The sequence below is a fragment of the Acomys minous genome (genome assembly GCF_964271855.1).
Source record: "Acomys minous genome assembly, chromosome: 4".
Taxonomy (NCBI): Eukaryota; Metazoa; Chordata; class Mammalia; order Rodentia; family Muridae; genus Acomys; species Acomys minous.
Window position 1 is genome coordinate 93817283 of NC_140486.1, and position 25496 is coordinate 93842778.

Genomic DNA, 25496 nt, shown 5'->3' on the forward strand with positions numbered 1-25496 from the left:
GAGAACTGTTCAAAACAGCATGGTCAAATAAAACAGTAGGAATTTGATGGGGGGGGGAAGTGGTGGTTCTTTTAAAGATAACCAAAATGTACTATTTTTTTTTCCAAAATTATTTGAGCATGTGGCCATATGGTCACATATTTAGAGTCTTACATAGAGTGCTGGGAAACTGCTATAAATGGTTCTGAAGCACTGTGTCCATCTTACAGTGAGTTTGACGATGGAAGTCAGAGTTCTCTAATGGTTTCCTCAATATTGTAAGCCACTGGTCCACACTCCCTATAACTAACTAGTGCAATAATTTCTGTTCTGCTATGAGGAGGTTTGACAGTTATAATTCAAGTTATATGTCAATGAATCTAGAGATGAGAAGGTTTCCTGGGTAGACCTGAGGTGATTGCAAGGACTTTTTAAAAGCAGAGACTCTTTGAAAACACGGAGAAAAAGACAGTTTTGAACTGGTTGCCCAGTGAAGAAGCAAACTTATACTAAAACATGTCTGTAGGGGATACTCAATAAGGAACTACAACATGCTGTCGTTGCTGGCAGCTGTGGCTGGTCAACAGCAGAGAGCAAAGGGGTGTTAGGTAGGGTAATGCTCTCCCTCCTCAAGAAACGGTTTGTGCTGACAATGACCTTGGAGTAAGACCTCAAGATCAGGTGACCCTACTATTGCAACCCCCCCCCCCCCCTTAGTGAACTCTTGAGCAGAAATTTCAGGCACAACATGTGGAGAGCCACAGAGCCCTTTGTGGACCTCTCCCCAAGACGGCGCCTGGCATGCAGCCAGAGCTGCCTCGATTTAGACAAACAACCCCTTATCTGGAAAAGGCCCACTGCTTGCATTAGCTCCGCCTCTACGAGCCTATCAGCGTGTGAGACGTGGCTTAGTGTGATTGGCTGTTTGGGTGGTATAAATGAGCGTGATGGGCGTGGCTCGAGGGATTCTCCGAGAAAGAAGAAAGAAAGCCTGAATAAAGCTGCTCAGGAGAAGAACTGGTGGTCGCATCTTTCTTGCTGGTTGAGCGAGGCGCGGCAAGTGGTGGCCCATATGGGGAACCGACTCCCCCACCGTTAAGTTCAGAACTCCAAGTGGTCAGGGATTGCCGGCGGGTAAGTTCCTGGTAAGTGGAGCTTACAACCCCTGGGGAAGGGGAAAGTCTCTGGAAGGGAGCTAATTCCTAGGTCTCCGGAAGGGAGCTAATTCTTAGGTCTCTGGAAGGGAGCCAATACTCGAGGTTTATCTCGGAAAAGAAAGTGAAAATATGGGTGCGTCACAGTCTCATCCGGTTTTCGCAGCTCTTCAAGAGCTGTTAAAATCAAAGGGAATCAAGTTAAAGAGTAAAACCTTGGAAACCTTTTTGTCAGAACGTGATACCGTAGCCCCCTGGTTTGCTGTATCAGGTCAACTAACCTCCCGATACCGTCCAATCCTTTTAACTATTGGCTCCTTTGTGGGGTCAATGGCAGCTGATGCCAATGGCCATGATTAATGGAGGAGCATTTGGTAATGCTACTTTCAGCTGGAATACTTCTGACCTTTTTGAAACTTCTAATGCTTTAGTGGCTACAGGACGCAATGTTTCTTTTGGCCCTACTCCTGTATGCTTTTGGCCGCCTTTCCTGTTTATCCTATATAATGGTAGTGTTGAGTATGAAGATAGGATTAGTTGTAAAAAGGATACTTGTTTTTATTCCTTGTGCTGGAATGCTAGCGATTTTCCCATCGCTGTGGTTACGGGAATGCCTTGTTATGTGCCTGTCCCAGTTGTTGCACCCAGTTCCATGAGTCTATTCAGACAGAAGAGAGACTTTGGCCTAACAGCAGCCATTATAGTCGCCACCTCTTTAGCGGCCATTGGAGCTGCCACAGCAGCAGTCGCCATGAGCTCCACCATCCAAACAGCGGCCACTTTGAATAACTTGTCAGCAAATGTGGCCACCGCCTTAGAGGTTCAGACCAACATAAATGAACACTTGAAAGGTGGCATCATGATTTTAAATCAACGCGTTGATCTGGTACAAGAACAAGTAGATATCCTGTTACAGGTGGTTCAGCTCGGATGCGAATGGAAATGTCAGGGTTATACCTTACATCTGTGCCATATAACAACTTTAAACGAGCTGCTAATTTGTCTAAGAGTCTTTCAGCTTATCTCCAGGGGAACTGGTCCGCAGAGTTTGAACATACCCTAAGAGATCTGCGTCTCGCCATTGTCACTGTGAATTCAACGCGAGTGGATCCTCCCATGGCATTGGGCTTCTCCCCCTGGATGTCGGTGGCTATGAACCACCTGAAAGAATGGGCAGGAATAGGAGCCCTGGGGCTTTTGATGCTTGCAGTATGTGTGGTATGCTTTTGGTGTATTTGTCGTTTGCGTGCGTCTCAGATGAGTACTCAAATCATGATGGCTCAGGCATTTTCAGCAGTTGAGGCGGGGCAATCTCTACTAGTGTGGTTGTTGGTCCTGAAGAATTGATCACCTCATCATGCTCAGGGTGCAAGGCAGAGCACTGCACAGGAGGTACATTGTTTGCACTTAATGGCCTCCTGGGGAGCAAGTCTGATTGCATGTGGGTTGGTACCCCAGAACCCACCTCCAGAAAAAAGGTACCGGACGGGTCCAGTGCTGAGCCAAGTGAAGGGCTTTGGCTGAGTACTGTTGTACATCAGTGTCCATTCGACAGGACGGGTTCAGCACTCAATCTGGTGGAGGGCTTAGATTGTGGGCTGTTATACATCAGTGTCCTCCTGGAGATCAGACCTCTACTCTCACCTGTTGTGTCAGCACTAATAAAACAAAAAGGAGGAACTGTGGAGAGCCACAGAGCCCTTTATGGACCTCGCCCCAAGATGACGCCTGGCATGCAGCCAGAGCTGTCTCGATTTAGACAAACAACCCCTTATTTGGAAAAGGCCCGCTGCTTGCATTAGCTCCGCCTCTACGAGCCTATCAGCGTGTGAGACGTGGCTTAGCGTGATTGGCTGTTTGGGTGGTATAAATGAGCGTGACGGGAGTGGCTTGGGGGATTCTCCGAGAAAGAAGAAAGAACGCCTGAATAAAGCTGCTTAGGAGAAGAACTGGTGGTCACGTCTTTCTTGCTGGTCGAGCGAGGCGCAGCAACAACATGTCTAGAATCATACTTCATGGTGGAGTATTGTAATAATTGTATTATTTTAAATGCTGAATTCAAGATAGATTAAAAAGTACTTCTTTTAGTAAAATGCGCATGTTATAGATTGACAATATCCAGTCATACAAGTAAACCCAGAGTAACAGAGACAAAATGGATGAAAACAAAGCCCAGTCTGTTTTTTGTTTCCTACCAGGAATTTGGTGTGGAGAAGTCATATTTAATGAAAAAGTGGCAGTGTGGATGAGGAGGACTGGCCTCATCTTTCTATGGCTGTGCTAAAGTAGGGCTATGGATCCTCAAGGGTGTTCTGAGGAGCTGCATGCTACAACACATGCTCGCAGAGGGATTTTTGAACAGCGTACAAATACTAAGATATTAAATAGTGATTATCCTCATAATTGTACGTTGATTTTTCAGCTTTCACACATCTGGTAATAAAACCTAAGTTGCTTAAAAGTGATGCTCTATTGTGTGGGGGAAGGAGACAGGAATTGCTGCCAACTTTGGGGTAAGGATGCCCCAAGGGACGTGAGGAACTAACCGTATGGGGACTCATGAACATCCTTGACTTTTAGTAGACATGTTTTAGAGTCAGCTAACTTGAATCACGACCTCAAATTGATAGTGTAAAAGAGCTGAGTAAAATATTCATGGCAAACACATGTAGCTGTAGATGTGAGAAAAAGAGCGCCATGCTGTGTGATCAGATCAGAGTTGTCATCAGGGAAACAAGGTGACATTTGCTTTGATGCGTTCTCCAAGGCTCGGTGTTGGAATTCCGTTTTCATCTCCCTAGTATGATTTGTTTGGCAGATAAGAGGGTTTGTATCTCTGGGGAGCAGCAGGGGAGAGACAGATACAGAAATCAAGTGTCCACTCTGGAACTGTATGCAAGCAGTGAGATATGTAATGTCAAGAGCATTGGGACAGGGGAGGGGGATATCATTTGATATGTAGCCACTGTTGCCACAGACACATCTCCACAGGAAGCCTGAAGCAAAAGGAGGATGCCTTAATGTCCTGAAATGAGTGAGGTGAGATTGCTGATGCATCTGGTGTTTGGTGGCAGCTAACACTAACATCTCCACAGCAGGGCTCTTCCAACCTTCCATCGACAGTTACACCACCTGCCACTTCACCGGCAGGGGAGTCCAAACTTTTGGCTTCACTAGAACACAGTAAAGAAATAATTGTCTTGGACCAAAGCTTAAAATATACCAACAATTAGCAAAGGTGATGAGCATCAACAACAAAACACGCTGCGTATAATTTTCACGATGTCCATCACCATTGATAAGCAAAAATGTTCTCCCCCATCACAAGGTTAGGATACCGCTGGTGGAGACACACATTTCTACCCTGAATTGTTTAAAGTAAATCAATGGCACTGGGATTTGAATAATCTCTTCAGGCCATCACTATTCCTTATCACAGTCCACTCAGTGTAGTGTTTAACACAGTATTAAATGACAGGCCATTTATATATTACAAGTTCATCTAGGCAGAGGCTCATCCTTACAGTCTTTATAATCCAAGCTACTAAAGGGGTCCGTGACACATTTTCAGGCATTCAGTAAGCACTTGTGAATGAGTAAGCTGATGACGAAGGATCATGCATCAATGAAGTATGTGGGCTATGTTTTATATGTACAGTAACTCTTTTGATCTTCCCACTCCTAACTGTCCTGGTATGCCTCATTTCCTTTCTAATAAAACAGGGGAAAAGTTTGTATCCTTGAAGATTCTGTCAGTGTCTTCAGCAGCTTTTCATTTCAAAGGCAATTAAACAGTCTGGTGCTGGAATGTTCCCCGTTATCCATCAGTTTCCCTTTCAATATATAAACATCTTCTCTAACAGATTGTCTGCTGATGTGCAGTTATGCTCTCGAAGCATGTTCACAGAGATGGGGTTCAATTATGACACTTTTGCATGTAAATAAAAGGAATAGCAATACTAATAGAAATGATTTTTTTCTGTAAGTCTTAAGGTACTTCAAATTTTTAATTTTTTAAAATAGTAATTATGTTGCAATTTTGGTCATTGTACCCTTTGTAGAGTATTCACAGTCTCTACAGTCACAATTTGAAAAAAGTACCAGAGAGAACAGTTCACTGTTCTTTACAACTATTTGTATGACATAACAACAAAATCATCATTTTGATAGTAATTGTTATCAGATTTTTGATAATATTCAAATATCAAAATTTTGATAATTATTTTTATCAGGCCAATTTGATAAGATTCAGCCAGTTATTATCCCAAAGTTGCTGCCAAAGCTTCTGAAGAAACCTCATACTTTTTTCAGTTACACAGGGTCAAAATTTAGATTAAAAAAATGAAATAGTTTGTTTATATGGTGGATTACATTGATTGATTCCCATACATTAACCATCCCTGCGTGCCTGGAATGAAGTCTACCTGGTCATGGTGAATGATATGTTTGATATGTTCTTGTACTTATTTTGCATATATTTTATTGAGTATTTTTGCATCAATGTTCATAAGAGAAATTGGTCTGAAATTCTCTTTTTTTGTTGGGTCTTTGTGGGGTTTAGGTATCAATGTGACTGTGGCCTCATAGAATGAATTTGGTAATGTTCCATCCATTTCTATTTTTTGGATAGAAGAGTATCAATATTAGCTCTTCTTTGAAGGCCTGGTAGAATTCTGTGCTGAAACCATCTGGCCCTGGGCTCTTTTTGCTTTGGAGACTATCAATGATTGCTTCTATTTATATAGGAGAAATAAGATTATTTAATTTGTTTATCTGATCTTGATTCAGTTTTGGCAAGTGGAGTCGATCGAGAAAATTGTCCATTTCTCTTAGATTTTCAAATTTTGTGGCATATATGCCTTTATGTAGGACCTTATGATTCTTTGTATCTAGCCAATGGACAGGACTATCTCCACAGTTATGTGGAAAGTGGGGTCTGACTCTGACATGAACTCTGGTGCCCCATATTTGACCACCTGCGCTTGGTGGCAAGGCCTGATGGCATTCAGAGTAAGCAGGATACCAAGACAAGACTTGATAGCCTATGACCGTATAGTGGGGAAGGAGGTCCCCCTTGGTCTTATACCTAGGGGAGGGGAATAGGGTGAAAGCAGGAGGGTACAAGTGATGGGATAACAATTGGGTTGTATTCTGAATAAATTATTAAATTATAAAAATAAAATAAAATATTTAAAAAGTGAAACATATGTCGTTATAAGTATAGCAGAAATCGAAGTCCCCTCATGGAGTTTTTAGTCTTGTTAATAAAATAATTTAAGAATATATTCAAATTGAAGCTCAAGGACAATTTTCTTAGGGTGTAAAAGAAAGAAAATAATCATTACAGGCCCCAGCAAGATTTGAACTCACAATCCCTGCTTTACAAGACCAGTGCTCTAAGCCCTAAGCTATAGGTAGCAGTCAGTGGAATGGGAAGCAGGCAATCCAGATGAGACATGATAGGCTGTGATTATATGGAGGGGGAGAAGGTCACCTTCTATCAAGGGTCTAGGGGAGGGGAACAGGGTGAAAGAGAGGGAGGGAGTAACAGGAAGATACAAGTGAGGGGATAACTATCATCATGTAATCTAAATAAATTATTTAAAAAGTAAAAATTAAGAAAGAACGAAAGAAAGAAAGAAAGAGAAAGAAAAAAGAAAATAGGACACGCAAGCTGTAAATATTAACAGCTGCCTGGAAAAGAAAAAAATGGAGGAGTGATGGAGAAAAAGTCATTATGTTTAGCCTGGAGAGGAGAAAGGACTTAGGTCCTCATCAATATCCTCCAAAAAAGAAAGAAAAAAGAACAAGTTATACCCTCTGACTTTGTTCTCAGAAAGACTGACAGTCCAGCCACAGCTCATGGTGGCCATTAGGGACTTTGCAGTGTGTTAGGAATTCTGGGAAGGAGTACAGTATGTCAGTAAAGGAGAAGTATTCCACCTGTTCATGAGCATGACTCAAGATGAGTCAGCCTCCTTAGGTCAGACATTTAGCCAGGTGACTGATATTTCCAACTGGAATGTTATGTCTCCACTGAGGCCAGATTCTATTCTCTTGATCAGAAGGAGAATTTCCTTGATGGGCTTTCATTGCTTACCTTACACATTATCTTTCTTTAAGGTGATGTTTACACATGATGCTGCCACTGACAATGCATGTGGTGCCTAAAGCACTTCATCCATCAATATCTGAAGAATACTTACAGTATTCAATCATTAGAATACTATAAATATGAACCAGTCTTTAGAAAAAAAATCAGAATGGTAGAAACACAGGAAGAGTATTTTGACCCAATTGAAATGTTTATTTATTCATAATATCACTCAGGATATTGGAAAATTGATGTTTTCAGACTAAGCAAATTTACGTTTGTAGGTCCTGACTAATGCAACTGTTTAAGAAAACATTATTTAGGGAACAGAGTTGGGGAAGAGCATGACACCAGAGTGGGTAAAGAGAGAAGTGATCTGAAAACCTGCTATGCTGAAGTTAGAACTCTTAGGTGTTCAGTAATGCCTAAAGAGGGGGTTTAAAAATTGGCTCAACATAAAATATTGAGCTAAAATAAAAATGCATCAATAGACCAAAAATTGAAAAATAAATCACATTTTACACAGATTATTTCTCAATTTTAATTTTCAGATACTGTATATGAGGCATATTAAATTACATTGACTTATAACAATTGAAAAATTACATATATATGTATATATATACATACATACATATAAAGGGGAAAGTAAGATGAAGCCAAATACTAGAATTTAAAGCTGTTGGTTAAAGTAAATGTTATAGATTAAAGTCCCTAGTTGGTGACAAAATAAATAATCAATCACAAAATGCTTTTGAACATGGATACAAGCTAATAAAAACTTAGAAAGCAAAAAGAAATGCAATTATAAAAATTTGTTAATATATCAGTAGAGAAATTAACGTGGCTGAGAAATATTACAACAGCTAAATAGCAATACAACTACAGCATTACTTTTACCCAAGTAAAAACACCTATGCTAAGGAAGTACTCAAAGTTCAAGTGCAAACTTTTCACTGATTTGGACTCACTGTTCATAGTTTTGGGTTCCATAAAATAAATTTTCTTCAAGTGTATCAAGTCCATGTATTTTGATATGCTACCCCATACATATTTTAACTTTCTTTTTCTCCGCAATCTCTTTTCTGTTTCTTATCATATATATGACATATATGATATATATTTATAATTTTATATATAATACAAAATCAAAAAATATACAAATGAAAAAATGTATTATATTTGTTACTTTGAATCTGGAATTTTACTTATTATGATGATCCTTAGTTGCATCAATTTCCTAATAAATAATTTATTTATTTTTATGAGTGAATAAAATTCATATATATATATAAAACTTCTTGTATATATTGATCTCCTGACAGACATCTAACTTGTTCCCTGGCTTGATTTTAATAGAGCATTGAGATAACAATGGTGTAAAAGTCTGTCTGTGGCTGTGGTATGTTGACTAAAGATTCTTTGGGCATTTTCCCAGAAATGGTATAACGAGGCCACATGGTAAGTTTAGCTTTAGATTCCCTTCCAAGAACCACCGTACTGATCTTCAGCATGACTTCACTAATGCCCATCTTTACTACCAGTTTATAAAGGATCCCCTTTCCCGACATGCTCACCAGCGTGGTTTACTACTTGTTTTCTTTATGGCAAGCATTCGGAGGGAAGAGACCTGGAGTATCAGTGTAGTTTCAATTTGTGTTTTCTTTGCAGCTAAGGATGTTGAGTATTTTTTATGTTTGTTGGCCATTTGAATTTTATCTTTTAAGAATGGTAATATGCCAATAATGTGGTAGTTTTATTCTTCTAGACAGAAATATCCAGTTTGTCCAGCACCATTTGCTAAAAATGCTATCTTTCCTCTGATGTATATTTTGGACATCTTCAATACAAACCCAGGTGTCCATAGCCTTATTGATTTAATTTTGTCTTCTATTCAATGTACATTGTCTTAGTCAATGGCACTATGGATGTGAAGAGACACAATGGCCATGTCAACTCTTATTATAAAGGAAAACACTTAACTGGGGTTGTTTTACAGTTCACAGGTTCCGACCATTAGTATCATGGCCACAAGTATGGTGACACAGAGGTAGATGTGGTTCTAGAAGGTCCTGAAAGTTCTATATCTGAATCAGCATGCAGCAGGAAGAAAGAGAGAGAGAGCCATTGGGTCTGGCTTGAGCTTCTAAAAACACAAATTCCACCCCCAGTGACACACTTCCTTCAACAAGGCCACACCTACTCCAAGAAGGCTATATCTCCTAATCCTTTTAAATAGTACCACTCCCTATGAGCCTATGGGGCCATGTTCATTCAAACCATCACATACATGTTTTTGTGCTAGTGTCGTCTTGGTTTTCTTAGTAAGGTTCTGAGTTATAACTTAAAATCAGTTTTCATGATACTCCCAGGACTGTTCTTTGGCTGTCTGGAGTCTTCTGTATTTCTGTATTGACTTTCAATGCTATTTCTTTATTTCTGTGATGATGCCATTGAAATTTTAATAGGAATTTCACTGAACTGAATGAACACAATCATCCTTGCATATTGATTCTACTCATTGGCACCAGAAATTGGTTCACCTACTAGTGTCTTATTTTATTTCTTTCTCTAGTGTTTTAAAGCTTTTATTGGTCAAATATGGGGCACCAGAGTTCATGTCAGAGTCAGTCCCTGCTCTCCACCGTAGTTTGAGCAGATCCCTCAGGAAAGAATAAGCAGGCTACTAAGGTGAAACTTGATAGCCTAGGACCATATAGTGGGGGAGCAGGTCCCCCTCTGTCATAGACATAGGGGAGTGGAATAGGGTGAAAGCAGGAGGGAGGGAGGAATGGGAGGATATAAGTGATGGGATAACAATTCAAATGTAATCTGAATAAATTAATAAAAACCAAAAAAATAAATAAAATTTTTATTGTAGAGCTCTTTGACAGTCTTCAGTAGGTTTATTCATATGTATTTTTAAAACTATTATGAATGGAATCATTTCCCTATTTTCTTTCTCAGCACATTTATTATAGAAAAGACTTTTGTATTTTGATTTTCTGTCCTACTGAGCTGAATGCACTTTGCGCTTCTGTGACAGTTTTGTTGGAGTCTTTAAGTTTACCATCTACAAAAAGAAGTGATTTAACTCCCTCCCTTTCTACTTGTGTGGCATTACCTCCTCCTACTCTTGTCTTACTGCTTTAGATAAGACTTCAAGGATCATTCTGAATTTCATTAGAGAATGTAATCACCCTTGACCTATTCCTAATTTTCACAAAACACTTTGAGTGTTGTCTCATTTAGTATAATATTAGTTAAAGGTTTTTCATATAGCCTTTATTTTGCTGGTGGTTATTTGTTTCTATTCTGATACCCTAGTCACTGTTCCGCTGTTGTGAATAGATACTATGACCTAGATGACACTTATGAGATAAAACATCAACTTGTTGCCTTGCTTACTGTTTCAGAGCTTCAGTCAATTACCATCATGGCAGGCACATTGGCAGCACACAGGCAGGTATTACAATAGTGGAGAGCTATATTCTAATCAGCAAGCTAAAAGGTAGAGAGAGACTGGGCCTAGCATGCGCTTTTGAAACCTCAACCCCCACCCCTAATAACACATTTTCTCCAACAAAGACACATCTCCTAATCTTTCTAATCCTATCAAAGAGTTCTATCACCTGGAGACTAAGCACTCAAATATCTGGGCCTATGGGAGCCATTTTTATTCAACCCACTACATTTGAGTTTCTTCAAGTTTTTATCATCACTTTACATAGAACTTTGTCAAAGGCCTTTTTGACATCTGTTCAGATGATTGTGAGATGCCTGTCCTTGAGCTTATCTATTAATGTGACACATTACATTTATTGATGTACTTATTTTCAATTAACCTTTACATGCTCAGAATTATTTGGTCTTGCTGAATTTTCTTTTTTATGTGTAGTTCAGTTCTACTTGCAAGTATTTTATTTATAGACATTGTATTCAGAATTTTATTTGCAAACATGTCAATTAGGACAATTAATCTATAATTTTCCTTTTTATTGTGTTATTATCTGGTTTTGACATCAGGGTAACACTGGCTTTATAATATGAGTTTGGTAGTATTACCCATATTTATTTTGTTGAATAGTTTGAGGACCACTGACATTAAAAAACAAACAAACAAACAAACAAACAAAAAAGCAAACTGGTAGAATTTAACAGGGACTCCATTTAGGCATGGTCTTTGATTAGTTGAGAAACTTTATATTAGTAATTTAATCTCCATGCTTGGTGTAAATATATTTAAGTAGTTTATATCCTCTTGGTTTCATTTCTGTAAGGCATATATGTCTAGAAAAGTATGAATTTCATCTAACATTTTCAGTTTATTGGGACTTGGGTTTTCAAAGTATGCCAGGATGATCTCCCAAAATGTATTGATATCTGTTGTGACATCTCCCTTTTTATTTCAAAATTTCCTATGCTGAAACAAGCCAATCTTTCTGTAGGTTAGATTTTTTTTTTTTTTTAGCTCTTGTCATTCTTTATCTTTTAAAGAGCTAAATTTTCATTTTTCATTAGATTGTTGTTTTAGTTTTTATTTTATTAACTTCTGCTATGATCTTTACTATTTCTGCCCACTCACTGAATTCTATAAGACAGTGTTATGCATTATTACATTATTTATCAGGTGATCTAGGATCTTTTAAAATCTGGACATTTACAGCAATAACCTTCCCTCGTAAAACCACTTTTATTAGTAGAACAACAGGTTCTAGTATATTTTTTTCATTTGATTCTAGGGTGATTTTAAGTTTCTTCCTTGAATTTTAAAAATTTTATTTACTTTATTTTAATTATACCTCTATTTTTGTGTCTGTCTTAGAGTGGGTGTCATTACTGGGAGCCAGAAGCATTGTGTCTCCTTGGAGCTGGAGTTCAGGTAATTCTGAATGACCCGACGTAGACTCTGGGAGATAAATGCAAGTTGGTTTGCTTAGTTCTATATATTTTTAGTCAGTCTTTGTGTGTTCTAGGATGGCTTTGAATTTCCTTTGTAGCATAAGCTGGCCTTAGCTGATCCTACTGTCCCCCCAGCAGATGGTGGGATTATAAGTATACTCCATGTTCAGTTTTAATTCTAGTTTTTAATTGTGTTTTCTCCTAAGGAGATTTTTTTTTTCAAAATAAGACCCATTATACTAATGGGTGCATCATTTTCTTTATTGCCTTATGTCTCCAGGAAGATTCAAAATTGACTATGGCATACCTGGTATTCCCTCACATTTTAGCTTCAGTATTTACAAATAATCTATTGTAATTCATTATTTTAGGAACCTATGTGGTTTTCTCCCAATCTCATTGAAAATAAGTTAGCCTCCTTTTCTGAAGCTACAGTGAGAAGGTGTGTGTGGCCCAGTCACCTTTGTGACTTCCTTCCTCCTATATCTGTATCCAGAGGTGAGTAACCCTGGACAGAAGACCTGGGGAAATTTTCGGGAAACTAGTTTTCTCCATGTAGTTTCTCTATGTGTTATTCCAGCATGACAGCCTAAGGATGGCTTTAACTTCATCTGTCTTTGTCCATGACCCCAAATATGGAAGGATGGGAATAGGGGGAATTGGTGGTAGAGGGAAAGAAAGGAGGAAAGAGAGAGAGAAAGAGAAGAAGAAGAAGAAGAAGAAGAAGAAGAAGAAGAAGAAGAAGAAGAAGAAGAAGAAAAAGAAAAAGAAGAAGAACAAGAACAAGAAGAACAAGAACAAGAAGAAGAAGAAAATGAAGAACAAGAAGAACAAAAACAAGAACAAGTCCAATAACAAGAACAAGAAGAAGAATGACAACAACAAGAAGAAACTAGCAAAACAATACTCCCAAATTAGAAATCATCTTTTTCTGTGAATCCTATTCATGTCAAATGGTTGAAAGTTAGCTCCACCGTCTTGCTTATTTTTTTTCACATAAATACTTAAGAACATGAAATTCCTCATTTTTATACTAGGCTAAAGGTTTTTAAAAATTACATATTATTTATCAAAACCAAAGCCAATGTATGTGTAGAAGGAATTTCAGAGAAATTCAGGGGTTAGTTTGGCCCTAAAAGAAAACGCCATTTCTAACCACAGCTCTGCAGTGTGCGAGTCAGCCCACTGTGGGTGAAGCCCAAGTACGATGGTGCCCACTACAAGGCAGCACCACTTAGTGACAGCATCACAACTGTCTCTCTTTGTGAAGCTGAAGCTGTGAACTGTGACCACGGAGAAATTGCTTCATGATGCCCATCTCAGAATAAATATCCATTGTAAGTCAAACAGGACTACACGTAGAACATAATCACAGGCTGTGAAGAAGGCTAAATACACAAACTCATAGTCCCGAGAGTCACCAAGGTATGAAATGACAACAGTACGTTTTTTAATTAAAAAATTAAACTATGAGTTTGACTGTGATTTTTCCATTCGTGTATATCACTGTGTTTTTTGTTCACCCTCCCACTCTCTCTTATCTCTGGGTTTCTAATTATGTACTTGTGTATGTGAGTGTATGGGACCATGGGCATTGGAGAACAGGCCCCCATGGAACTCAGAGGCATCACATCCCCTGGAGCTAGAGACACGGGTAATTGTGGTGTTGGCGACTGAACTCAGGTACTCTGCAGGAGCGATGTTTGCTCATAATCACAAGCCAACTCTCCAGCTTTTAATTCTCCTCTTACTGACTCCTTTTCTGAACAGCTCAGCTGTCTGCTTTCTTAATTCTGGTAACAGAAAGGCTGGCGGGCCACTATGGAAGCACCGTGTCTGCTATACCTCCTCTCTGACCTAGGAGTTTTGCTCCTGGAAATTTATGTAACAGAAATGCACGCATATGATGGCACACTCAGCAAGTACCTACGAAGAGCACACAGTCGAGAAGCAACAGAGATCTGTGTTGCTTCTCACAGGAGTGACCTTATGGGCCCCTTTTTAAGACTTCCTCACATAGCACTGAGGTGCTGGGCTCATAATGTCTCCTACTGTTTGGGCTCCACAAAGTCGCTCTTTATTAGCAGTTTGCTTTCTGGGTGATGACACCCATAAGGAGAAGCAACCTGCAAAGTACCATCCCTGTTTTCATTTGCTGTGGAGACACCGGAGAATGTTATCCATCACATCAGTGCAGTCTGTGGAAAACTTCTCATGAGTTATCATTTCTACATTTAACACCAGCAAGAGAGTTCTCTCCATTTAGGCACTGGCAGGCTTCCTCCTCTCTAATGAGAGCCATGCCATCTATCATGTTGTCTCTTCTTTCAGGATGCCAGGGCTTTCGGAGCCAACTGTGAAGCGTAACCATAGTGACGCGGCTAACCAGTCACCAAGGTTAGCACACTCTGCCTTTCTGTTTTCAATATCCCTAATTCATCATTCATGTGTATTAGCCCCGTTGGCATATAATTTGATGTAAGGAGTCACTTATAGACAAATTCAATACAAAATAAATGTAAATTGATATATTATTCTGTAATAAATAAAGAACAAAGCCAAATTAGATTCTCCGTTATGTTGAGTGACGAAGGCCACTTGTCTGATAAAACACATGATTCTATTTCTAAAACCTTGCAGTGAAAAGCCACATACATTCAAGTAACAGTTTAGTGGGTGCCAGGGACTATGACGATGGAGAGAAGAGCTAGCGTGAGTGAGATTATCAAAGGCTATCCTGGGAGATACCCTCCTAATTTTAGGATAATTGTAAATGAAATTTACACCTAATAAAGTAACAATGACACTTGCGTTAATGGCAACTTTTTGTTTCAATACTGAGCTATAATTGCATAAGCTTTAAATACTCAGGAAACACTAGTGTAGGATACATGGTGTATGTTCTAGATTTCTGGCTTCCAATAAATCAATAACTTTTACAAAATTAAGAAATATTTAGAAAACCATCCCTGTTCTTCCTGTGTGCACAGATGCTTAGCTTCCCTCTGGAGCAATATCTGCACCAGAGGGTGGCCTTGGTAACAGTTGAGCAACTATAAGGGAAACTGTGGTACACTGTGATGAACTTTGCTGTAAAACAAAACAGCTCTGAGGTGTCAGGCACCAATGCTTCTGATGTGCAACTTTCAGTGTGTGGATATTATACCAAACACAGTACCGATTTCACAATATTAGTTATTAGCTACCACATATGGAATCAGTTGCTTGAACTCATCTTCTTTGGAGGGGGTTCTGAGTTTGAATTACTTGAAAGAAATTATAGCAAGCAGTGTGCAGTTAGGTTGGTCGAATCATTTTAGAAAAAGATCCAAAGATATTTATAGTCAGAGGATCGAAAGACAACTTGGTGCACACACACACACACACACACACACACACACACACACACACACACACACATATGTATGTGCTGAGTTTCAATAGCCATAGTGACTTAAAGAGTATGTCATAACCCAAGCACATTGGAAGACAGAAACAGGAGGACTTCTGGTGTTCAGTGGCTGCCTGATTAGCCCCACATTCAGTGACAGACCTGTAACAAGGGGACAAAGTAGGGAATGATAGAGTAGGACATCCAATGTCCTCTTCTGGCCTCCACAAGAGTGTGCACAAGGCATTAACACAGAGAGGTGTACATGTGCTACTCCCACGCTATACATACTCTCACACACACACAGTGAAAAGGGAGAAGAGATTTATTCACCCCACCTTGTATTACTGACTACGGTATGGGTGTGCTGTGGGAATCCAGTGAGGTTTGCCATCGGGGTAGAGAATGGTGGAAGTGCCTAACAGCAGGAGAGACTTCTCTCAGGGTGAACTCACAAGGTTTCATCTGCCTTGCCAACAGAGACAGGCAGAAATATGGGTGGACACAGGTCGTCTGGCCCCTAAGCCCATGCAGGAATGTGCAGACAGATTGAAAATAACGCAATGGCTTGGGCAAACCTCCTCCTCCCGCCTCACCTGTGGCAGCTCAGAAGCTGTGTGGGCGGAGCTTGACAGATCTGTCCCTTAGCAAGACCAGATGGTTAGTATCTGAGAGCTTGTGACCAGAATAGCTATCAGAAAAGGCTAAGGAGAGGCTGTTAACCTTAGCTGTTTAAGGGTTAAGATGTTTTTAGGTCTAGATAGATGTTTTAAGTTGACAGAGATGAGAGATGATAGATATTAATTCTCATTCAGAATTTTAGACTCTCCAAGATAGGAAAGATGTTTTCAAGAAGGTTGCCAAATACAATTAGCTAAAACACCATGAATGTAACATTCATATCATCCATGAGTGTTTCGTGGTTCTTTTTGCTGTCTGTAATTTTTTATGTGTAATAATACAAATGTATATGCCAAAAAAATAAAAAATTTAAGAATGTACTCCCATAGCCATCCAGGGTCACCCTCTCAGACACTTCTTGTCTGCAGGCTGTTTGGAGAGGTTCCTGAAGCTTCAGGGGGGCTTATGGTTGTACCTTATGGACAGGGCTGATGACCAGACCTAGAGCTACAATGTCATGATTTTTCTAGAAACTGTTCAGCTAGCTCCAATAAAACTGCAGTGGGCTAACTCGGTTTGTACTGACCATGCTTTCGCAACATAGAGATACGAACTACCTTTTTCAAAGTGTAGCCCTGGGTCTCTGGGATGCCCAATATATATATGAGAGATCGCTGGACCAGCCCCGTTGATTCTCAGGAAAGGGGTCCTGGAAAGTACCATTCCTCAGGTACCAGGACCATATTTACACTGGCAGTGGTACATGTGACATCAGATTGGTCAAAATCATTTTTTTTTCCTCTCTGGGGTTTCATCAACTATTTTAAGTAATGAATGTCTGTTGGAACAAATGCGGTATATATTTGACCTCCCCCTTTGCCTGCAGAGACCAAATATCTGGGGATAAGTGGAACGGAGAGGCTGAGAGCACCAACAGGAGCCAGGAGCCTGATACGTTCACCGCAGCGGGACTTGGCTCCTGGACGACATAGCACTGCTAGATTCTGAAAAATCTTTGAAGTGCGCACGGCTCCAAAGAAACTAATAATGTAATTCTAGATGTCTACATTTGTTTCCTTGGATACATAACAGTGCACAAACAGTTTGGCTGCTCTTTGACAGGCAGTTGTTTATAGGGACTTGGTTAAATTAAGGAGCTTTTTGAGAATCAGGAGATGGGCTGATAGCCCTCGGCGTTTTAAGGAAAAACCGCAATTGAAAATTATAACCTAGCCTGCTCACAAGGATATTTTTAGTTCATGCCTCTGCTTCTAAACACGTTTCCCTATATCATCCGTGCGATGTGTGTCTCTTGATCACAGAGACTTCTCTTCCAGTTAGGCTACCAGGAAGCTTTCCTGAGACCGAAGGCAACTGTAACAAGTTAAAAAAAAAAAAAAAGATGCAAATGCAACAAGGAGATAAGGCCTGCTTAGCACCCGCAAAGAGAGCCTCTGGAGTTTCCAGGAGGATTAAATTCTGCTGCTAAGAACTTTCCTTAAATGTGTCCATTCTCGAGAAGCCCTTACTGTCTGCAATCTAATGAGCTAGCCCGGAGTGTGGAGGGAAAGGGCCTCAGCTATGGGATTCAAAGCAAGTTAGCCAGAAAAGCTGGAACATGCCGATGAAGGGCTGTGTATTCTCACTGGGTGAGGTCATGCATTTTTCCCTGTGAATGCTTATCTCCCTTTTTACTATTGATTACATCATCCATTTTATTTGGGGTTATTTTGTTTGGGTGTCAGGGATATTTGTTCTCGTGACCACCCTTCCCCCATAGAAACCAAGATTTTATCTATAAACACAAGACACGGAATCCTTTGAAGCAGGTAAGCCCAAAGCTGTTCAGCTGTTGTCCTTGACCTTAAGAGAACTTCTATTTTTTATTTTTTTCTCTCCTGTTTCCCAGCCCAGATCCTATTTTCCTGCCAACATAACACTGTGGCTGTTCTCATGAAGGGTTTGCCACTTGTGCTGAGTTGGCTAAACCGCACCGAATATTTGACATATATTTAATAAATGTCATGTTGGACTGTAAGGAATTACTTTTGCTGCATGCATTACCCTTGGCTGAATGGACAGCTTCTTTTAAGTCAGTGTGTGTGTGTGTGTGTGTGTGTGTGTGTGTGTGTGTATGTGTGTGTGTGAGATATTAAAAAGTTAGTAAACTAAAGAGCATCATCTCATTTTCATTGTTAGCTGTAGCATTAAAATAGACACAAAGCAAAGCAAAGCAAAGCAGTTAATTATTGGTTCTTATTTAGTTATTCAACCCGAGTATGTTCTTCAACTGTTTTCATTTTTATAATTTCAATAGTCCGTGTTTATAGAAGCGAATTCCTAACACTTGGCATTTTTCTCCATTTTAATCTGGGGATAAGGAAGTTACAAAGAGCAGCGAGAGGAAATGAGCCTGATCATAATCATATGTGGCCATGAAGCATTGCTGACCGGGGCTTTTTCTAATATTAACTACATGCTAGTCTTCTTATGATCACTTTGTTGCTGTATGCACGAACTTCTAGTGTGATGAAAATCAAAGGATCGGCTTGTTCTATGACCTAAGATGAACCAGAGAAAAGTGTTTGGTGGTGCAGACAGCACATAAATAAGATTCTTTTTGCCTTTTTTCTTTTCTCTCACTATATTTGACATGCTTACTGTACTTTATATTCAGCAATGTAAAAATCACAGAAAACTGGCATTAAATAATCATAAGGCAAATTAACTAATTTTTGAGAAACACCGTCCTTCCTGTGATATATAAACAATGTTTGGCAAGATGAATTCCAGAATTTCAATTGCTTCCAGAAGCTGACTATTTAAACTTATAATATTAACTTTGGAAATGGATTTAAAAATAAAATAGAAAACCAACGCATTTTTGAGCACTGGCCAACGTAGTAAGACTCCCTATAAAAAGGCAAGTAAACAAATCACTTGAAATAATGTGTCACCTCTTTTCTGCATTAGCTCTTTTTGTAATATAAATCTATCGATCTATAATAATTACCACATTAGTAATAAAAATGCTGAATGTATTCATTATAACTAGATGATTAAATTTAATATATGCACATTGATTTCTAAAGTTGCCTATTAAAACCTCACACTTTTAAAAGTGATGCAAAATCTCCACCATAAAAAAAATCTCAAAATTGACAAAGACTGAGAAAATGTAGGTGAACCATTCAAAACCACAACTGGTTAAAAAAAATTATGTTTTTTTAGTCTTGTGGGCAAATACAGCACCTTGATTTTGCTTCTGAGTTAATTCCAGCAGCTCTTATATCCAGGATCTCAGCACACATCCTATAGAGCATCTATGACTCAGGTCGGAGGACTCATTGAAGGTACTAAACTATCAAGTTTGAGCAAGGGCAGGGCTCCAGAACAGAGGTACTGGTTTCTCCTCCTTGCTTCTTACAGTCTACACTGCTCAGACTCATCCTTGGTAGATCTCTATCTGGAAAGACAGAGACATTAAATGTTCATGGCTTTCCAGTCAATGACCAGGGACTGAGCACTGGATGGTAAGATGAAGTGGAGATGAGACAGGGGCTCTTGGGTGGAGCCCCTATCAGACACAACAGATACTTTGTTACCCTGCTTCCAGTTTCTCCTCTTTCTCCTTCTCCTCCTTTCCTTTGCTTCGGTAGCTCACAAATACCTTTGTCTTCTGCCCCCCTCACTTCCCTGTCTCCTCATTAACATCTTTTCGGAAACGGGACATCTTTCTCGCCAGGGACAGTATCAACTGCACCTGGTCCTGTAACTGTAAGGTTGTCAAGTACAATTCATTTCCTTGAGATTGTATCAAATCCAGATAGTGTGCTTAGACAAAAGTCACAGTTGCTAACCTTGGTGACCTGAAAATTTAGACAAAGGCATGACACACGCAAATAAATAATTGATCTTCATGTAAGAATAAATTATATCAAGTCTACCTCAATGTAGCAATGCATTATGAAAGTGGTAGGCCATTTTTGAATCAGACAGTGAATTTATCACAATAGATGTTCATGGGAAGGGGTTTGAGAATTATATTTACAATTGATAGCAGTAGAACAAGATGAGTATGCTTACTTCTATAGCATATTATGTTCGGAAACGTTTTACTAATAAGACTACTTATGGAGGAATTATTTTTCATTGCTGATGTCCAAACTATTCCCAAATTCATGGTTTTGCCCATCAAAAATGTTTCAATTTATCTCCCAAAACAAAATTGTTTCTTTTGTTTCTGGCTTAACTCATAGAACCATCTTCTCCAAGGATAAATCATTATTACTTTTGTATAAGCACATCCTAAACACAGATACTAAGATGTTGTATTCCATATTTCATCAGCTTGGAGGTAAGCAATGGGAATATTTTTACAAGTCAAAAAGTTTTTAAAAACCAATGAACATTATCTTAAATATCACTTTTCTAATACTAAGGGTGACACCTGGAAACCGTTCATCATCACCAAAAAACAGGGTTCTTTGAGATGTGGCCCATCTGAGTGACTAATACCAAGTTATTTTTCTCATAAATTTGTCTATTCTCCCACCATCTGTTATTTTCATTTTTCCAGAATGTTAAAAATACGGGAGGAATGTTTTGATCCAAGTGTAGTTAAATTCATATGATTTATTCCTTGGTCTGAAGATGACATTTCAGCCAAGCCTATAGCTGGGGGATTGAATCAGGCTATTTTCTGCATTGGGAATCTAGGTGAGACATCTAGAGGCCACAGGCAGAACTGCTCAAGAATCTCTTTACTGGTGGTGTTTCTATTTCCAACATGTCAGACCCAGGCATGTAAAATACTTTTTAGATTTGCAACGAATTACTAGCATGTTCTCCGAAGTTTTTATGTTCTTAACATGAAATAAAATGTGTACGTAAAGAAAGGGTGGTGTGCACTGGGGTTGAATATATCCTTAGACATTCGGAACTGGACAAATGCAAGAGAATGTGCATTCAAACTTTTAATCTAGGTAACGTTTTGTCCAAATCAAATATTATTCATCTGTCAGTGTGTAATGTATCCACGTAGCTGAGTCTTGTAATGTGGAACAATGCAGAGTTTATCCCTGCCTCCATGAACCATGTAGACTAATGTGAAAAGACATGTTTTTTTCTATATGTCATTCTATAATGGACATATGGAGACCTAAGGATACTGTCACCTGACGGACGTTGTCTTCCACCTTGTTCGAGGCAGGGTTACTTTCTCTGCTTGCCACTGAGACTTCCAGGCTGAACAGTCCATGTACTTTTGTTCTCCATTTCCGAAAGGGACACTGGGAGTAGAAATGAGCTACTGCAGCTAGTTATAGCTTGAGTCTAGAAAGATGGCCCAGAGGTTAACAACACAGAGAACTCTTCCAGAGGATCAGAAACTTGGCCCCAGCACCCCTGTCAAGTGTTTAGAACTACCTGTAACTCTGGTACTGAGGAATTTGACTCCTTTGGCCTCTGCAGGCACCTCCACTTATGTGCAGATACACATATGCACAGACTTTTTCAGTATTTTTAAACTGGTAAATATGTGCTTATGAAGCAAGTCCATAATTCATTTGATAGAGACCTGTTGTAAGGAAAAACGCCACATATGAGTGAAAAACACAAGGATGTCATATTCTGGAATTGAAAGGAACACAACAGTTTCAGACAGTTCATCTGAGTTAAGTCCTAATGTTTGCATCTACTTTATCACAACAATAACAAGCTTTTTATTGTTACAGAATCTCCTCTGTTCTCTTGGTCCATGAAGTCTTCATCATTCAGAGTGATATAAGCAAGTAGAGAAGGAATGTGGCATTACATGGAAAAAGAAAAAAATGGAAAGATCTGCTGGTAAGACATGTGTTGGGGGATGGTCTGATGCATTTTGATGCTAATTACTGCTTGCTATCTGTGTAACCCAACATTTTGCTTAATAAAAAGCCATCCTACCTAGGCAGGGGGAAGGAGATAGGTGGGGCTAGGAGAGAGGAATTCTGGGAAGAAGAAGGACCCCCACCAGGAGAAAGGAGAGAGACCTGAAAGGAAGAGGGGAGAGGAAGGCTGCCAAGGGTTAGCTGGAGGAGAAGCACATGACTGGCAGTGTGGATGGGGAATCTGACCAGATAAAAAACAACAGCAAATATATGAGATTATGGATGGGAGGTAGCTTGATAGAAGTTATTAGAAGCAGACGGCATGGCATAGAGACAGGGATCCCATGCCTGTCTCATTATGGGAGGTAGTTTAGAGGATTGATATCTGCCCTGCCCCAGGTTAACTAAGGCTATTTTAAAATATAACAAGTGTTGGTGTCTTAACTGATCACTAGCCAGGCCTATAGATAATATAGAAAATTTTAAAACAATAGGCATGAGTGCCCACTCTCCCCACTACAGCTTCCTGTAACATTAAAAGTCCTGTCCATAGTAAAGAAGATCTTGTTTTAAAAAGTCAAATCAGAATGTCTCAAAGACTTAAGTGTAAGAGCTGAAACTTTGAAACTACTCCAAGAAAACATAGGAAAGCTTTCAAGATGGCAGTATAGATGATGTTTTGGCTAAGCTCTCTAGTGTGAACAAGAAGTAACGTGAAACAAATAAATTTATATCAACCTAAAAGCACACTCCCAACACAGAAGACAAAGACAGTGGCAGGAATAAGAGAAGTTATTTGCTATCTCTCTACCTGTACAGGAATTTTATCCAGAATAAACATGCAACCCAACTCAATTTACCAAGAAAGCAGTCACATTAAATGGCGGGAGATGTACCTAGGCAGCCATTTCTCAAGAAGATGTGCAGGTGACTGTTGAGTACATGAAAAAGTCAACATTAGTAATCATCTGCAAGTTAAAAATCTTTCTAACATTTCCAGTATTGACCCTGCCTGCTACTTTAAGTATCTGTGGGGAGATATACTTTTGTCCTTTCTCCATGATATGCATTTTCCCTTTATCTAGCTCTCTTTCCCATTATTTGTGAGAGCTGACACATACAATGACTACATTTTGGAGTCTCCTTATTCTTCATGGACTCACATCAAACCTTGCAAATGCTTAAGAATTCATTTGTCATAGACTAAGAAATTTTTTAAAAGGTGTTTAGTGTTTTCCATCATTTTAAGTTCCCAATAGATTTTTTACTTACTAGTGAACCTTCCAGTAAAACATTTTGTTTTGTCTCATTTTTACTCACAGAATTCCTCATGGGTGATTTCAGATGTCTTTCTTAAGTATATTTTACCATAAACTTAGTTTTAATTGTATAATACTAATGATCAATGAAAAGATAAAAGTTTCTACTTGTCCAGGGGGGAAGTCAGTTTCAATATTCTGAGATTACCCAGTAGGACGAGTGCAGTCATCTGGTCATCTTGAGTTAAAAAATATTACTTTATGGACCAGCAATATGGTCCACAAAAATGCTTTGAGTTTATAATAAAAGACTTGAAACCATACATAGCAAATTTCGGTCATTGTGAGGAAGCATTAAGTACAGGACACATCATATTCAAATCCCACAGAAAGGATGTGTGATGAACATTACTGAGTTATTGGATAGAGTAAGTGATATATAAAACTATGATCTGCAGATAAAATTAAATCTTTGCATCCAGTTGCTTCTCATTGCCCTACAAAGCAAAGCAATTATAAACATATAGGAGTGGGATTTATTGTCAGAGGGAGTTTATATAGCAAATGGTTTCTGAAGCTAAAGATGATAAAAGATCAGAGTAACAGTGATGGTGGTTGATGACAGTAAGATCCAGAAACTTTATAAATCACCAGGGATATTTATTATAGTCTTTCTTGCTAATTCTATTTGTAACCCTACAAAAGTCCTGCTCTTTAACCTTACATAAGAGGTGGTATGTTGTCTATATTCTGCGAACAATACAACTACAGCCTAGCATGCATTCATGAAGTCACACAGCTACAGTGGAAGGATCTTATTTGAATTCACTTAAGAGCTTGGATCTATGCACCCATGTCTTGGCTTCATGCCTTTGTCTAATGCTTCTTCTTCCTTTTCTTTGTGCCCCCCAACTCACACTGTCTTGAGCCTTAAATCTTCTAAAGAACGGTTTCTAGTGTGGCTGGTCATGGCCTGGGCCCATGAGTTCAGCATCCCTAATAAGTCATGCTAGTATACTACACTAGGATAGCACTGTTGAATCTAGATTAAAAAAAAATAAACATTTTACCACAAATCTCACTGCAACTATTACTCCACCAGTGGATGGTTGCATGGTCTTCTGGAATCCCCATATCAAAGGAGAAATGTCTTTGAGTGATGCCAGCAATTTTATCAATGTTTTCTGATTCTCTTAACAGCTGCCAAGTATGGTTCCCATTCTAAACCAGCAGAATCAGAGACTGAGAATCCGTGAGTGCCCTAACAAATGGACCAGATTTCATTAGAGCTTTAAAAGGGTTACAGAGACAAAACTAAGAAAACAAGTCCATATCCTCTAAGGTTATGAAACTTACATTCGTTGGAAGTGCAAGGTTAAAGGGTACATCTTGACCTTCTGTACTTCGGTCCAGTGCTGGCTGCGTCAACAGTACCATTGTTAGAGTTAAGAGATCTGATGTTGTGACTACAGAAATTTGGGTGTTTTCCTTGGGAAATTTTATTTTGAACAATATCCTAGTAAAAATCTTGTGATGGCTCTTCTAGAGAATTTTTTTAGAGTAAAGAAGCAATGTGCTTATCACCCATGGGATTTTGTCAACATTCAGTCTATAGGCTGCATGTAGAACTGCAATGTTTTGTTTTCTTTGTCCGTACTGAAGGGAAATGACTCTCTAGTCTCTGAGGACTACTTACCCATGAGAAGGAGCCATATTTATTGATCATTGAAACTTGAAGGTCTCTATTTTTGAGGTGTTCTTTTTTATGAGTCTATTTCTTTATCATTTAATTATGTCAGCTCTGAATTTGCCTCTGGACTCTTCAAGTTGTGACAAAACATCTGGTACATGACAAGTTGCCAGAGTTAACAGCGGCCTGTCACACTCCACTGCCAACTATGTCACCAATGATGAACGCAATCCCAGCTTTAAATGGGTACATTTTTTTTTTAACATCAGAAAACTGTCTCTGTGACATTGGGCTGTCAAGTAGCAAAGAACACATACAATAACCTGTATATCCAATCTATCATTTCTTTAATGTTAGAAACAAAAGATACCCCATCTAATAGACCTTAGGACAATGAAGGATAGTCGGAAACTGAGAAAATGGTTTATTTGTACATTCCAAAAACACATGAAAAGAGCTATGGAAAGAGAGCTCAAATATGAAGGGAACGTATTATTTTCATTCTCTTTAAATTAAATATTGCCACATGCAATATT

The 25496-nt window shown here is 39.0% G+C and overlaps 1 long non-coding RNA gene across 2 annotated transcripts in view; it reads left to right on the top strand.

Moving 5' to 3' along the window:
- The first annotated feature begins 957 nt into the window (after positions 1-957).
- Positions 958-25496, top strand: part of LOC311596814 — a 140297-nt gene continuing 115758 nt past the window's right edge. Inside the window, exons 1-5 of one of the 2 annotated variants that reach the window (XR_014778990.1) lie at positions 958-1124; positions 12053-12109; positions 14461-14526; positions 21877-21988; positions 24471-24522. This is a non-coding gene — a long non-coding RNA (uncharacterized lncRNA). The remainder of the gene's footprint in view (positions 1125-12052; positions 12110-14460; positions 14527-21876; positions 21989-24470; positions 24523-25496) is intronic. The other variant, XR_014778991.1, reaches the window with a different exon arrangement.